This window comes from Schistocerca nitens, chromosome 6, assembly GCF_023898315.1.
Source record: "Schistocerca nitens isolate TAMUIC-IGC-003100 chromosome 6, iqSchNite1.1, whole genome shotgun sequence".
NCBI lineage: Eukaryota > Metazoa > Arthropoda > Insecta > Orthoptera > Acrididae > Schistocerca > Schistocerca nitens.
In genome coordinates this window covers 338,628,874-338,644,243 of record NC_064619.1, presented here as the reverse complement: position 1 = coordinate 338,644,243, position 15,370 = coordinate 338,628,874, and positions in this window count along the sequence as shown.

The following is a 15,370-nucleotide window of genomic DNA, read 5'->3' as shown; positions in this document are numbered from 1 at the left end:
GTCCAAACTAGTTGTCGTCCATGTTTCACTTCCATACATGGCTACACTCCATACAAATACTTTCAGAAACGACTTCCTGACGCTTAAATCTATACTCGATGTTAACAAATTTCTCTTCTTCAGAAACGCTTTCCTTGCCATTGCCAGTCTACATTTTATATCCTCTCTACTTCGACCATCATCAGTTATTTTGCTCCCCAAATAGCAAAACTCATTTACTACTTTAAGTGTCTCATTTCCTGATCTAATTCCCTCAGCATCACCCGACTTAATTCGACTACATTTCATTATCCTCGTTTTGCTTTTGTTGATGTTCATCTTATGTCCTCCTTTCAAGACACTGTCCATTCCGTTCAACTGCTCTTCCAAGTCCTTTGCTGTCTCTGACAGAATTAGAATGTCATCGGCGAACCTCAACGTTTTTATTTCTTCTCCATGGACTTTAATACCTACTCCAAATGTTTCTTTTGTTTCCTTTACTGCTTGCTCAATATACAGATTGAATAACATCGGGGACAAGCTACAACCCTGTCTCACTCCCTTCCCAACCGCTGCTTCCCTTTCATACCCCTCGACTCTTATAACTGCCATCTGGTTTCTGTACAAATTGTAAATAGCCTTTCGCTCCCTGTATTTTACCCCTGCCATCTGTAGAATTTGAAAGGGAGTTTCCATTCAAGAGTGTCAAAAGCTTTCTCTAAGTCTACAAATTCTAGAAATGTAGGTTTGCCTTTCCTTAATCTTTCTTCTAAGATAAGTCGTAGGGTCAGTATTGCCTCACGTGTTCCAATATTTCTGCGGAATCCAAACTGATCTTCCCCGAGATCGGCTTCTACCAGTTTTTCCATTCGTCTGTAAAGAATTCGCGTTAGTATTTTGCAGCTGTGACTTATTAAACTGATAGTTCGGTAATTTTCACATCTGTCAACACCTGCTTCTTTGGGATTGGAATTATTATATTCTTCTTGAAGTCTGAGGGTATTTCGCTTGTCTCATACATCTTGCTCACCAGATGGTAGAGTTTTGTCAGGACTGGCTCTCCCAAGGCCATCAGTAGTTCCAATGGAATATTGTCTACTCCTGGGGCCTTGTTTCGACTTAGGTCTTTCAGTGCTCTGTCAAACTCTTCACGCAGTATCGTATCTCCCATTTCATCTTCATCTACCTCCTCTTCCATTTCCATAATATTGTCCTCAAGTACATCGCCCTTGTATAGACCCTCTATATACTCCTTCCACCTTTCTGCTTTCCCTTCTTTGCTTAGAACTGGGTTTCCATCAACGCTCTTGATATTCATACAAGTGACTCTCTTTTCTCCAAAGGTCTCTTTAATTTTCCTGGAGGCAGTATCTATCTTACCCCTAGTGAGATAAGCCTCTACATCCTTACATTTGTCCTCTAGCCATCCCTGCTTTGCCATTTTGCACTTCCTGTCGATCTCATTTTTGAGACGTTTGTATTACACTTTGGCTGCTTCATTTACTGCGTTTTTATATTCTCTCCTTTCATCAATTAAATTCAATATTTCTTCTGTTACCCAAGGATTTCTACTAGCCCTCGTCTTTTTACCAACTTGATCCTCTGCTGCCTTCACTACTTCATCCCTCAGAGCTACCCATTCCTCTTCTATTGTATTTCTTTCCCCCATTCCTGTCAATTGTTGCCTTATGCTCTCCCTGAAACTCTGTACAACCTCTGGTTTAGTCAGTTTTTCCAGGTCCCATCTCCTTAAATTCCCACCTGTCTTCAGTTTATTCAGTTTTAACCTACAGTTCATAACCAATAGATTGTGGTCAGAGTCCACATCTGCCCCTGGAAATGTCTTACAATTTAAAATCTGGTTCCTAAATCTCTGTCTTACCATTATATAATCTATCTGATACCTTGTAGTATCTCCAGGATTCTTCCATGTATACAACCTTCTTTTATGATTCTTGAACGAAGTGTTAGCTATGATTAAGTTATGCTCTGTGCAAAATTCTACCAGACGGCTTCCTCTTTCATTTCTCTCCCCCAATCCATATTCACCCACTATGTTTCCTTCTCTCCCTTTTCCTACTCTCGAATTCCAGTTACCCATGACTATTAACTTTTCGTCTCCCTTCACTACCTGAATAATTCCTTTTATCTCATCATACATTTCATCAATTTCTTCATCATCTGCAGAGCTAGTTGGCATATAAACTCGTACTACTGTAGTAGGCATGGGTTTCGTGTCTATCTTGGCCACAATAATGCGTTCACTATGCTGTTGGTAGTAGCTTACCCGCACTCCTATTTTTTTATTCATTATTAAACCTACTCCTGCATTACTCCTATTTGATTTTGTATTTATAACCCTGTATTCACCTGACCAAAAGTCTTGTTACTCCTGCCACCGAACTTCACTAATTCCCACTTTATCTAACTTCAACCTATCCATTTCCCTTTTTAAATTTTCTAACCTACCTGCCCGATTAAGGGACCTGACATTCCACGCTCCGATCCGTAGAACGCCAGTTTTCTTTCTCCTGATAACGACGTCCTCTTCAGTAGGCCCCTCGCGGAGATCCGAATGGGGGACTATTTTACCTCCGGAATATTTTACCCAAGAGGACGCCATCATCATTTAACCATACAGTAAAGCTGCATGCCCTCGGGAAAAATTACGGCCGTAGCTTCCCCTTGCTTTCAGCCGTTAGCAGTACCAGCACAGCAAGGCCGTTTTGGTTAATTTTCCAAGGCCAGATCAGTCAATCATCCAGACTGTTGCCCCTGCAACTACTGAAAAGGCTGCTGCCCCTCTTCAGGAACCACACGTTTGTCTGGCCTCTCAACAGATACCCCTCCGTTGTGGTTGCACCTACGGCACGGCCATCTGTATCGCTGAGGCACGCAAGCCTTCCCCACTAACGGCAAGGTCCACGGTTCATGGGGGGCGTGGGGGGGGGGGGGTATATGAAACTACTAAAAGCTATTACAAATTAAAAAATGACAGTTTTTTTTAACCACATTGTTGTCACAGAGCTTAGATCTTGGAAGTCCAATGATGTTATACACATGAAATTTTGAAAGCTATTACAATTTACGAAAATAACAGTTAAAGCTTGTGTTCACAATATGACTTTTACAAATTACGATAATGACACATGAACTGTAGTGTGCTTGCTACATCGGATTCCCATAGCATATTACTTTGTTATTACATCAGAGAATAATGAGCTTTTGCTTTTTGAACATCTCATGAAAGATTATCGTAATTTGTAAAGGTCATACTGTTAACACAAGTATTTTACTAGGTGCAGTATCAATGAAATGAATGGTCCATTTGCTTTAAAGGATTTAGTACGGGAGAAGCCACAACAAACTTGCAATATCATATAAGGAGACATCTTAAGACTTAACAATTCATTCATAATTTTTTGATAAAAATAGAAAATAGCTGGTTTGTTGCCTGTGTCTAATTAACATGAGTTCATCTACATGTACGCCTTAAAAACCGACTGATTAACAAGAAAAAGAGAGTTCTCCAACCTCAGTTTTCACACTTTAGATCTGTCTAATTGTAATGCCCAAATAATACTTTGATCCTCGATTAAAACATTATTTCTGAGCAGAGATTCAAAAACCTAGAATCAGTAGGAGAATACTGGTGATTTTTTTGTAGCATTCAACCACTTATAACTTTTCGAGAAAAGCAGAGAACAGTGGACGAGTTACGCTTTCTTTTATTTGTCTATTTAATTTAATATTTTGATTCCATGTATCTTGAAACTGAGTGAGTCAAAATTTTCTAGTCTTTGTTCGATTTCTAAGTTTATTACATGAAATAACGGAAATAAAAACCGATAATCGGTTATTTTTTGCGGTTTTAACATATATACATACATACGTAGACACACAGAGAGGGGAATGGAGAGATAGCACCCACTGTCTTCCTCCTACAAAAATGGAGTTTTTTTCCTGTGCACAGATGATACAAGCTTCTTGCGACATCGCTGGCTTATATTTGATTGTCTGGTGCGCTATTACTATGGCATTTTCTCCGTGAAGTGTTGTATGTTTTCCCTGAGTTAATGCTGGTATTGTCATATTGTCCTTTACCCTTATTTGTCGAAACAAGGATATTTAAGGTGCTCGAGGAAAGCCTCTTATTACTTGTCTTTCGGATACTAATGGTAATATGGAGAACGTTCTATATCTACATCTACACGATTGCTCTGTTATTCACAATTAAATGCGTGGCGGAGGGTTCATCGAACAACCTTCAAGCTGCTTCGCTATCGTTCCACTCTCGAACGGCGCGCGGGAAAAGCAAGGAGGTAAGTCCTTCCACGCGAGCTCTTAATTCTCTTATTTTATTACGATGATGATTTCTCCCTTCGTAGGCTGACACCAAAAAAATATTTTCGCAATCGGAGGATAATGTTGGTGATTGAAATATCGTGAAAGGATCTCGCCCTAATCAAGAACGCCTTTGTTTTAATGACTGCCACCCTAATTCAGGTATCATGTCCGTGGCACTCTCTCATCTATATCGGGATAATACAAAACGAACTGTCCAAGTTTTTTATGTGTACGATGCAATATTGTAGTGTCTGTGTTATTCCAAATTACGATGCAACATTCCTTCGGACATGTCTCCTCTGTACGGGAATATACATAATGAACGTACGGTTAAAGCTTGCACACACATGGTTGATGACGCATGTAAGTCTGCGCCGGGCTGCGAGTGGTGCTGGGATAGCCTGGTGGTAAGGAGACAGGGCACGATAAGCAGGAAATGCGGGTTCGAGTCCCGGTTCGGCAAAAACTTTCAGTGTCGTCATTTAATTACATAAACAGCAGATGGTTGTGTATATTCGCAAATGCGAATACATTTCATGTATTTTTCGGTGTCCTCCATCAGTCCCATCTGATACGGATCCCACAGCGCACAGCCAAACTGCTGCACTTTCTAAGTGTTCTGCCAACAAATCGCAGTATTTGGGTTGCTTTCTCACAGCATTATCTGCGCGTTCGCTCCATATTACATTACTCGTAATTGCAAACTCCAAGTATTTAGTTGAATTTACAGCCTGTAGCATTGTGTGGTTTTTCGTGTATCCGAAATTAATCGAATTTCTTTCAGTACTCATGTGGATGGCTTGACACTTTTCATTTTTTAGAGTCAACTGCCATTATTCGCACCGTACAGATATCTTGTTTAGATCGTTTTGCAATTGGTTTTTATCGTCTGATAACTTTATAAGTCGGTAAATGACAGCATCATCTGCAAACAATGTAAGAGGATTGCTCAGATTGTCTCATTTGTCGTTTATGTAGATCAGAAAGAGCAGAGGGCCTTTAACACTTTCCGTCAATTATTACAAACTATGACCTTTATGACAGGAACTGCCGGCCGATCTGGCCGAACGGTTCTAGGCGCTTCAGTCTCGAACCGCACGACCGCTACGGTCGCAGGTTCGAATCCTGTCTCGGACATGGATGTGTTTTATGTCCTTAGGTTAGTTAGGTTTAAGTAGTTCTAAGTTCTAGGGAACTGATGAACTCAGAAGTTAAGTCCCATAGTGCTCAGAGCCATTTGAATTTTGACAGGAACTCACGACATGTCGTAAGAAAAAAATGGTTCAAATGGCTCTGAGCACTATGGGACTTAACTGCTGTGGTCATCACTCCGCTAGAACTTAGAACTACTTAAACCTAACTAACCTAAGGTTCAAATAGCTCTGAGCACTATGGGACTTAACATCTATGGTCATCAGTCCCTTAGAACATAGAACTCCTTAAACCTAACCAACCTAAGGACATCACACATATCCATGCCCGAGGCGGGATTCGATCCTGCGACCGTAGCGGTCGCGCGGCTCCAGACTGTAGCGCCTAAACCGCTCGGCCACTATCATCTCGTAAGCTTTTCCCAACATAGCAACAATGTAAATCAGTGGACTGGATGTTTGGGTGAGGAAGGAAAGAAGATTAGGTGAGGAACACGGAATGAGAAAGGGATGGATGTGGCATTTCGAAGGAACAAGCCCGGCATTCGGCTTAAGCGACTTCGGAAAATCTAAATCTGGGGCCGGACGGTGATTTGAACCACCATGCGCCCGGGTACGAGTCATTCGCCACGTCGGCCGGTGTTGCGGTAAGAGCAGGCCGTCTAAGCGGCTTAATTTGAACAGAAAGCCGTAGCGCCCACGACAAGCCCCCGGCCTTGTGAGGGAGGGCTAAGTTTAATCGCGCGAATAAGCCCGCTGGGCGGTGGGCGACCGATATACCGGTGCGCACCGGCCGCCCTAATAATAGGCGAGGCGCCGCCAATTTGACGTCAGCGACGGCACAGCCGTGACTAACCGACGCCCCCGCCCCCCACGCAAACGGGGCCGCCCCCTCAGCGAGAGCGTCAGGTACCACTGTACTTTGCACAGGGCAAGGAAACGTCCTCGCGTTCCTCAGCATCTCACAGGGAAATCTATCTCTATATACGTAGTTGTTGTTGTTGTTGTGGTCTTCATCCAGAGACTGGTTTGATGCACCTCTCCATGCTACTCTATCCTGTGCAAGCTTCTTTATCTCCCAGTACTTACTGCAACCTACATCCTTGTGAATTTGCTTAGTGTATTCATCCCTTGGTCTCCCTCTACGATTTTTACCCTCCACGCTGCCCTCCAGTACTAAATTGGTGATCCCTCGATGTCTCAGAACATGTCCTACCAACCGATCTCTTCTTCTAGTCAGGTTGTGCCACAAGCTCCTCTTCTCCCCAATTCTATTCAATACCTCGTCATTAGTTATGTGATCTACCCAGCTAATCTTCAGCATTCTTCTGTAGCAACACATTTCGAAAGCTTCTATTCTCTTCTTGTCTAAACTATTTATCGTCCACGTTTCACTTCCATACATGGCTACACTCCATACAAATACTTTCAGAAACGACTTCCTGGCACTTAAATCTATACTCGATGTTAACAAATTCCTCTTCTTCAGAAACGTTTTCCTTGCCATTGCCAGTCTACATTTTATATCCTCTCTACTTCGACCATCATCAGTTATTTTGCTCCCCAAATAGCAAAACTCCTTTACTACTTTAAGTGTCTCATTTCCTAATCTAATTCCCTCAGCATCGCCCGATTTAATTGGACTACATTCCATTATCGTCGTTTTGCTGCTGTTGATGTTCATCTTATATCGTCCTTTCAAGACACTGTCCATTCTATTCAGCTGCTCTTCCAGGTCCTTTGCTGTCTCTGACAGAATTACAATGTCATCGGCGAACCTCAAAGTTTTTATTTCTTCTCCGTGGATTTTAACTCCTACTCTGAATTTTTTTTTGTTTCCTTTACTGCTTGCTCTATATACAGATTGAATAACATCAGGGACAGGCTACAACCCTGTCTCACTCCCATGCCAAGCATTGCTTCCCTTTCATGCCCCTCGACTCTTATAACTGCCATCTGGTTTCTGTACAAATTGTAAATAGCCTTTCGCTCCCTGTATTTTACCCCTACCACCTTCAGAATTTGAAAGAGAGTATTCCAGTTAACATTGTCAAAAGCTTTCTCTAAGTCTACAAATGCTAGAAACGTAGGTTTGCCTTTTCTTAATCTATTTTCTAAGTTAAGGCGTAGGGTCAGTATTGCCTCACGTGTTCCAACATTTCCATGGAGTCCAAAATGATATTCCCCGAGGTCGGCTTCTACCAGTTTTTCCATTCGTCTGTAAAGAATTCGCGTTAGTATTTTGCAGCTGTCACTTATTAAACTGATAGTTCGGTAATTTTCACATCAGTCAATATCTGCTTTCTTTGGGATTCGAATTACTATAGTCTTCTTGAAGCCTGAGGGTATTTCGCCTGTCTCATACATCTTGCTCACCAGATGGTAGAGTTTTGTCAGGGCTGGCTCTCCCAAGGCTGTCAGTAGTTCCAATGGAATGGTGTCTACTCCCGGGGCCTTGTTTCAGCTTAGGTGTTTCAGTGCTCTGTCAAACTCTTCACGCAGTATCATATCTCCCATTTCATCTTCATCTACCTCCTCTTCCATTTCCATAATATTGTCCTCATGTACATCACCTTTGTACAGACCCTCTATATACTCCTTCCACCTTTCTGCTTTCCCTTCTTTGCTTAGAACTGGGTTTCCATCTGAGCTCTTGATATTCATACATGTGGTTCTCTTTTCTTCAAAGGTCTCTTTAATTTTCCTGGAGGCAGTATCTATCTTACCCCTCGTGAGATAAGCCTCTACATCCTTACATTTGTCCTTTAGCCATCCCTGCTTAGCCATTTTGCACTTCCTGTCGATCTCATTTTTGAGACGTTTGTATTCCTTTTTGCCTGCTTCATTTACTGCATTTTTATATTTTCTCCTTTCATCAATTAAATTCAATATATCTTCTGTTGCCCAAGAATTTCTACTAGCAGTCGTCTTTTTACCTACTCGATCCTCTGCTGCCTTCACTATTTCATCCCTCAAAGCTACCCATTCTTCCTTACTGTATTTCTTTTCCCCCATTCCTGTCAATTGTTACCTAATGTTCTCCCTGAAACTCTCTACATTAATAAAACCGACAAACTGCAGGGACGGATCCCTCAGTGGAAATGTTAAAAAAAAAAGTTCCTTAGAACATTTGTCCGTTAACACATCGTTGCCACGGTAGATGGCGCCGACGAATAAAGGTTCCTCTGATCAGGTGCCATGTGTTCACTGAGTGTTGCAGGCTGTGCGATTGACGCAGCATAGTGCAAGCAGCAGTACGGTCCGGTATTCATGTCGCGACCAGGCCAAGAAGATGGGAACGGTCGAGAGGCAGCACGGCTATACCAAAACAAGTACCCTCACAAATACCAACCACATCACACAATATTTCAAGCCCTTTTTTGGCGTTTGTGTGATCGTCGGTCCTTTCAGACAGACGAATGTGTAGGTGGCGGACAGTGCCTGCACCAGATTTGGAGGACCAGGTTATAAAGAATATTCAGACGAACCAATTATGCCAGAGATCTCGGAACCACTCGAGATGAAGACGGGAATGAGACAAGGAGATGGCCTGACATCCAATCTATTTAACTCGGTTTTGGATAAAATGATCAGCACAGTAAACAAAGGAGTCAATGGAGTACAGACGGGCACACACAAGGCTAGAACCGCCAACATAAAACGTCCGGCCTTTGACGATGACAGAGCCACCACAAAGAAGCCAAAGAAGCTCTAGAGTATCTACACGAAGTCTCAGCCAAAACTGGACTGCAAATCTCATATGAAAAAATGCACAACGCGGACACAAAATCCATGGACAAGCACCCGCTGGTAATGAAGCATGGGAAGATAACACAAGTAGAAAGTTTCAAATACTTGGGAGAGACTACACAGAAACAGAACTGGACTCGACATCCAATGAAGAAAGGATCACAAAACTACAAAAAGCATACAGATTTACATGGAACCATTACAACGAAAGAAGTACTTCCATCAACATTAAATTAAGACACTGTAGTACAGCCGTCTGGGAAGAGGCCTTGTATGCGTCAGGAACAACGGTAATCAAGGGAAGAATGATGGGGAAACAAGAGAGGAAAATGTTGAGAAAGCTCTACGGGCCTATCCAGAAAGAGCGGATCTGCATAAAGAGACGGACAAAGGAACTGTACGAATCGACAGAAACGATTACAAACAACATCAGGGAAAGAAGATCAAAGTTCTTTGGACACATACATAGGATGAACGAAAACAGACTGACCAAGAAGATTTTGAATACAGTAACAACTAACACAGTGTAAACGATTGGGTAAAGGAAAGTGGAAGGCCTCAAGATATTGAACATCTCCATAGAAGGCATGGCAGATAGTGAAAAATACAGAGCAAAATAGTTAGAAAACAAAATTTGAGGAAACGCCGAAAGAGAAGAAACCAGGCAATAAGTGGGCAGAATAGAATAAGGCGAAACAAAATGAACATATGAGAGTTTTTTTGGAAGAAAAAAGAAAGAGAAAGAAAAATGTCATGAAAAGTGTGTTTTAGCGCTCTCCGTAAGGGGGAATTAACGATAACAACAACAACAACAATAATAATAATGATGATAATAATAATAATAACACAGAAACGTTGTTAGCAACAATCACGAAAAGTTATTGACCAATTTACTTCACATTTTTACACAATACTGTAGTAGATATTTGGACGAGCGTAAGTTATGTATTGTATTTAAACAGCACTGTACAAGTTTCCTGTTAAAACCGACTGCGACAAAAAAAAATGTTGTACTGTGCTGTCAATTTTAACTATGATATCAGGACATTGAAACCATTAGGGAAATTATTTCTCCTATACATATTTTCTGCTTATACGCATTTCTTTTTTTTTTTAATTTCATGCACAATAATGTGCTGTTTCGATTTATTCCTCGTAATCGGTTTTAATAGAAAACAGGAAGTTGTATTACTGCTCATCGGATTATCATTAGAATACATCCACGGAATCTGAAGGCGCGCGGGGTACCCACGAGGCCTAGGCGCCTTGCCACGGTTCTCGCGGCTCCACCCCCCGGAGATTCGGATCCTCCCTCGGTCATGGGTGTGTGCGTTTGACCTTAGCGTAAGTTAGTTTAAGTTAGATTAAGTCGTGTGTAAGCCTAGGGACCGATGACCTCAGCAGTTTGGTCCCATAGGAACTTACCGCCATCACGAAATCTGAAAGTCCGAAACTTTGTAATACTACCCGATCGCAAATTAAAACAATACTATATAGTGTCGTTAAGACTACTAGCCTCACAGATCCAGTAGTTGGAGAGGTCTCGATCATATGCCCTATACCAATGATCCAAACCGATGTAGGCATTCATTTTGAGCGACTTCAGTTCCACTCAAGGTTTCCTTTGCAACAACAATAAAGAAAGCTCAAAGTCAGAGAGGGGCTGAGGAGAGGGGGGGAGGAGGACAGAGAGGGAGGAGGAAATGAGCTTAGAGAGGGGGAAGGAGGACATGGTGCGATTATATGGTTCAAATGGCTCTGAGCACTACGGGACTTAACTTCTAAGGTCATCAGTCCCCTAGAACTTAGAACTACTTAAACCTAACTAACCTAAGGACATCACACACATCCATGCCCGAGGCAGGATTCGAACGTGCGACCGTAGTGGTCGCGCGGTTCCAGACTGAAGCGCCTAGAACCTCTCGGCCACCCCGGCCGGCGGTACGATTATGCTTAACAGTTTTCTGCTGTCGAGTTGCTCTTCCAAACAGCATCCCATACGAACAAACCAGTTGCATCTTTATCCGTGGTCACTAGTATTTTAGGCTCTTGGGCTAAGCACGGCTCTGTTTAAAAAGAAGAGCTCGATGCAGTCATAGGGTCGATTCAGACATGTCTGCTTTCTTGCCCTGCAGCCAATTCGCTGCAAAAAATAACCTGTAGCGGTGATCCTGAAATCAAATAGTCTATGCATTGGTTAGAATTGCGAGTTAATAAAATACGCAGAAGTAAAAAATAAAAGTTAAATGAATACTTTAATATCAAGTTTTCTATTCGAACATCTGCAATTGATACAGACGACAGAGAATTATGTTGAATAATGTTTGTTCAAGAAAGGATGTCTCTAATAAACGGGAAGTGGTCCTACGATATTCAGTTACAATACAGACAGAAAATACCCTTATCAAAATCAATAATGTAACGTTGAGAAACTGGTAGCAAAACCCGCGAACTGAATTTTAATCAAAGATACGCAAAAACTAAGTCCATTGCATAATCACAATACACGAAACATCCACCAGTTCAAAACAGTTCAGAGTTCAACAAGGTGATTTACAAATTATCATCTGCGAAACGAGAATAGTAACTCATGCTCTGTCTATCTTCAGCTCCATAATACAAGCAGGAAAATTTGAGTCATACTCTGTAGCACATTCAGACCTCTCAAAATAAAAACTCCCTTCAGAAGTTAGTGCCCGTTCACCACCCAGAATCGAATACCTCCATGATCGAATACCACTCGTAACCAAAGGCAGGTCTGCCTCCTTCCAAAACTTGCGATAAAGTGTCCAGAATCGATGTCTTGAGCTCTTCACTCGAAAACGTCCCAATCTCCACTTGAATCTCGCAGTGTTCCGCTGAAGTCTGCTTTTTCAGTTGTTGAAAGCTGTTCCCAGCAATATAGCATAGTTCTTAGGTTCTACATACACAATTTGACTCAATTTGACCATTTCCGAGACTAATGTATTACAACGATATTTAAGTAAAGAAACATTCAGTTACACTCAGACCATTCACAATAAATATAAATATAGGTTGTCCATAAATAAATAAGCCAATATTCCTGCACAAGTGCATTTAAACAATTATTTGGTCCTGCTTGTCACAAGCGTCTTTTGTCACTATTTTACAAAGGCAATTGCTAGAAGATGAATGGTCTTTATGCCATGCAGTACTTCTCTCAGGATTTCCAAGCGCCATGTGTCAAAGTCTTTGATCCTCAAGTTTTACACGAAGTTGTTGAGTCAGCTAAAGCTACGAACCCATTCCTCGTAATTCTAATGCGTACAACTAACTTCTTTGATTTTAACGATGCTGCTGACACATTGTTGTCAATCCAGGCGTGAAAGATTTCCAAATGCAGTGGCTCATAGCCATCCATCTCAAATAGCCATTAAAATGTCTTACTCTGAAACAGAAGAATTGAAAAATGTTAATGTATTCAAAAGAGCAAAGGCCATGGCAGATATATGCTAAGTCATGCTTCCTCTCAAAGAACAGCCATGTTTTTCAGTTGCGAAACAGAAAACCCTGTTCGGTCATAATTAGTTACATGTTCCATAGACCTATTAAACGTTTCTTTTATCGAACGATTCGGTTAATATGAATGTTGTTAAGTTTTTTTGTCTTACTCACGCCACTACACCGTAGAAACTAGGCTTGTTTTTTACATGTTACCAGTTTTTAAATATAAATTCATCCATAGAATAAAGGTAGTTGCTAGGAGAAATGATTTTAGGTCACATTTAAAACTTTCTTTGCTACCTATCAAACATTTTATGGTATTAGGCAAATACTCAAAACTTTTGTTACTGCATACTGAACTCCTTTCTGAGCCATGGACAGCTTTTAATATTGCGTAACCTTGTGTTAACCTTGTATCACTGTGAGAACACTCTCATTTTACTACAGTTTTGAAAAAATGATCATTATTGGCAAACACGGACAGTTCTATAAGCAGCTATCCTTCGCGTGTGCAACGCTTTCGGAGCTACTACAACTTTTTGTTTCCTTGTGTAAAATATTATCAATATAAATCCTTTGCAAGACTCAATTTATAAATGTCGCGTATACTTTTCGGAGACAATGGCACTCTGTTTCATTTTCTTTTCCCTCTGCTGTTGTGCGTATGGATATCACTAATCCTTTTTAAATTGTGATAGATTTAGGTACACTTAAAATGTCCAGCGGTAAGAATAACCGCTGTCATTTGTGCAGTCAATAGTTTCTTTTTGGGTGCCGAGTTATTCCACAGATTATTTCGTAAGGTGTTACTGAGTGGAAATATGTAAAGTATGTCAGGATGCTGACTTTTTTGTTTTCAAGATTAGCAATTATACGAAGAGTAAAAGTAAATGAACTTAACTGTTTGAAAAGCTCAATAATATGTTTCTTCCAGTTCAAGTTTTCATCAATATGTGCATCTAAAAATCTGGTGCATTCTACCCTATTTACAGACTCCTGTTCATGTGCAACATCAATTGCTGTTATAACTCTATTTGTTGTAAAGAAAGGAATATAGTGTTTTCACTGCAAATTTAAGCTCAGTCCATTTTCAGAGAACCACTTAATAATTCTTTATAAAACGTCATTAACAATCTCTGCTGTTGCTTCCTCTCTAATGGGATTTATTATAACACTAGTATCATCCAAAAAAAGTACCAATTCTGCTTGTTGACTATTAAGTGGAAGCTCGTTCACATGTATAATGTATAGCAGTGGACCGAAAATTGAACACTGTCCTATTGTGATTTATACCCAGTCACTAAAATTTTCCACCTTTCCAACATTGCTCTGATTATTTTGCGCAACTTTCTGAATTCTGATTCTTAAGTATGATTAAAACCAATTCTGTGTAATGTTATAAATTCCATAAAACTTAAGTTTTTCCATGAGTGTAAAACGAACTACACAATCAAACCCATTAGAAAGATCACAAAAAACAACAAGTGGGGAGATTTTATTATTTAAGGCTCGTAATATTTGGTGGGTGAATTTCTAAGTAGCATCCTCGGTTGAGTAACCTTTTGGGGACCCAAATTATGAAATGCTAAGTAAATCGTTTCTACTTAATTGTGAGATTACTCTTTAATAAATTACTTTCCCTAATATTTTGGGAAAAGATAACAGCAAGAAAATATGACAACAATTATTTACGTCATTCTTGTCACGTTTCTTATAAAGAGGCTTAACAGTTGCATATTTCAACCTGTCTGTAAACATTCCCCGCTTCGGTGATGCATTACGTATGTTACTAAGGATACTGCTTATTAAGTCACAACAGATTTTCAGAATTCTGTTTGAAATTCCATCTACATCATATGAGCCTTTGTTTTTTAGAATTTTAATAATTCTATTCGTTTTAGTGACGGATGTTGGTGCTACTTCTGGTTGCTTAAGGTTTTTAAAATAGTCTCTCGCTACTTCAACGGAACCATTAAATCCTATTTTTTCTGATGCATATAGAAAGTTATTGTTGAAAGTACTTGCAACTTGAGAATTATTAGTCACAACATTGTCGTTTAGTTTAATTGCTATGGTATCGTGTTCACAGACTGGCTTCTCTGTCTCCTGTTTGACAAAATTCCATATAGTTTTAATCTTATTAGTACAAGACGCCACTGAGCTACAGCCAAAAATAAAGTGCCTTTGATATGATTCCAATGTACCTGTTCGATATGCAGGTCCCCTTTCTGTGACTCAGATGTACTTAATAAACTGCATGCGTGGAAACAGAAGAGGAGTGGTCGCTCTGACAAATGAGCTGCGGGTGTGGTTCTTGTTGAAGTTAATAGTGATAACAGGGGCCAAGGGTTCATCTCTAAATACTGAAGTGAAAAGCGGTAACTTAGACCATAGCGGTAACTTAGACCATCGTTTTTTACAATATATTCCACAGGAGGAACATCATTTGGTGTCACCGCCAGACACCACACTTGCTAGGTGGTAGCCTTTAAATCGGCCGCGGTCCGTTAGTATACGTCGGACCCGCGTGTCTCCACTATCAGTGATTGCAGACCGAGCGCCGCCACACGGCAGGTCTAGTCTAGAGAGACTCCCTAGCACTCGCCCTAGTGTACAGCAGACTTTGCTAGCGATGGTTCACTGACTACATACGCTCTCATTTGCGGAGACGACAGTTT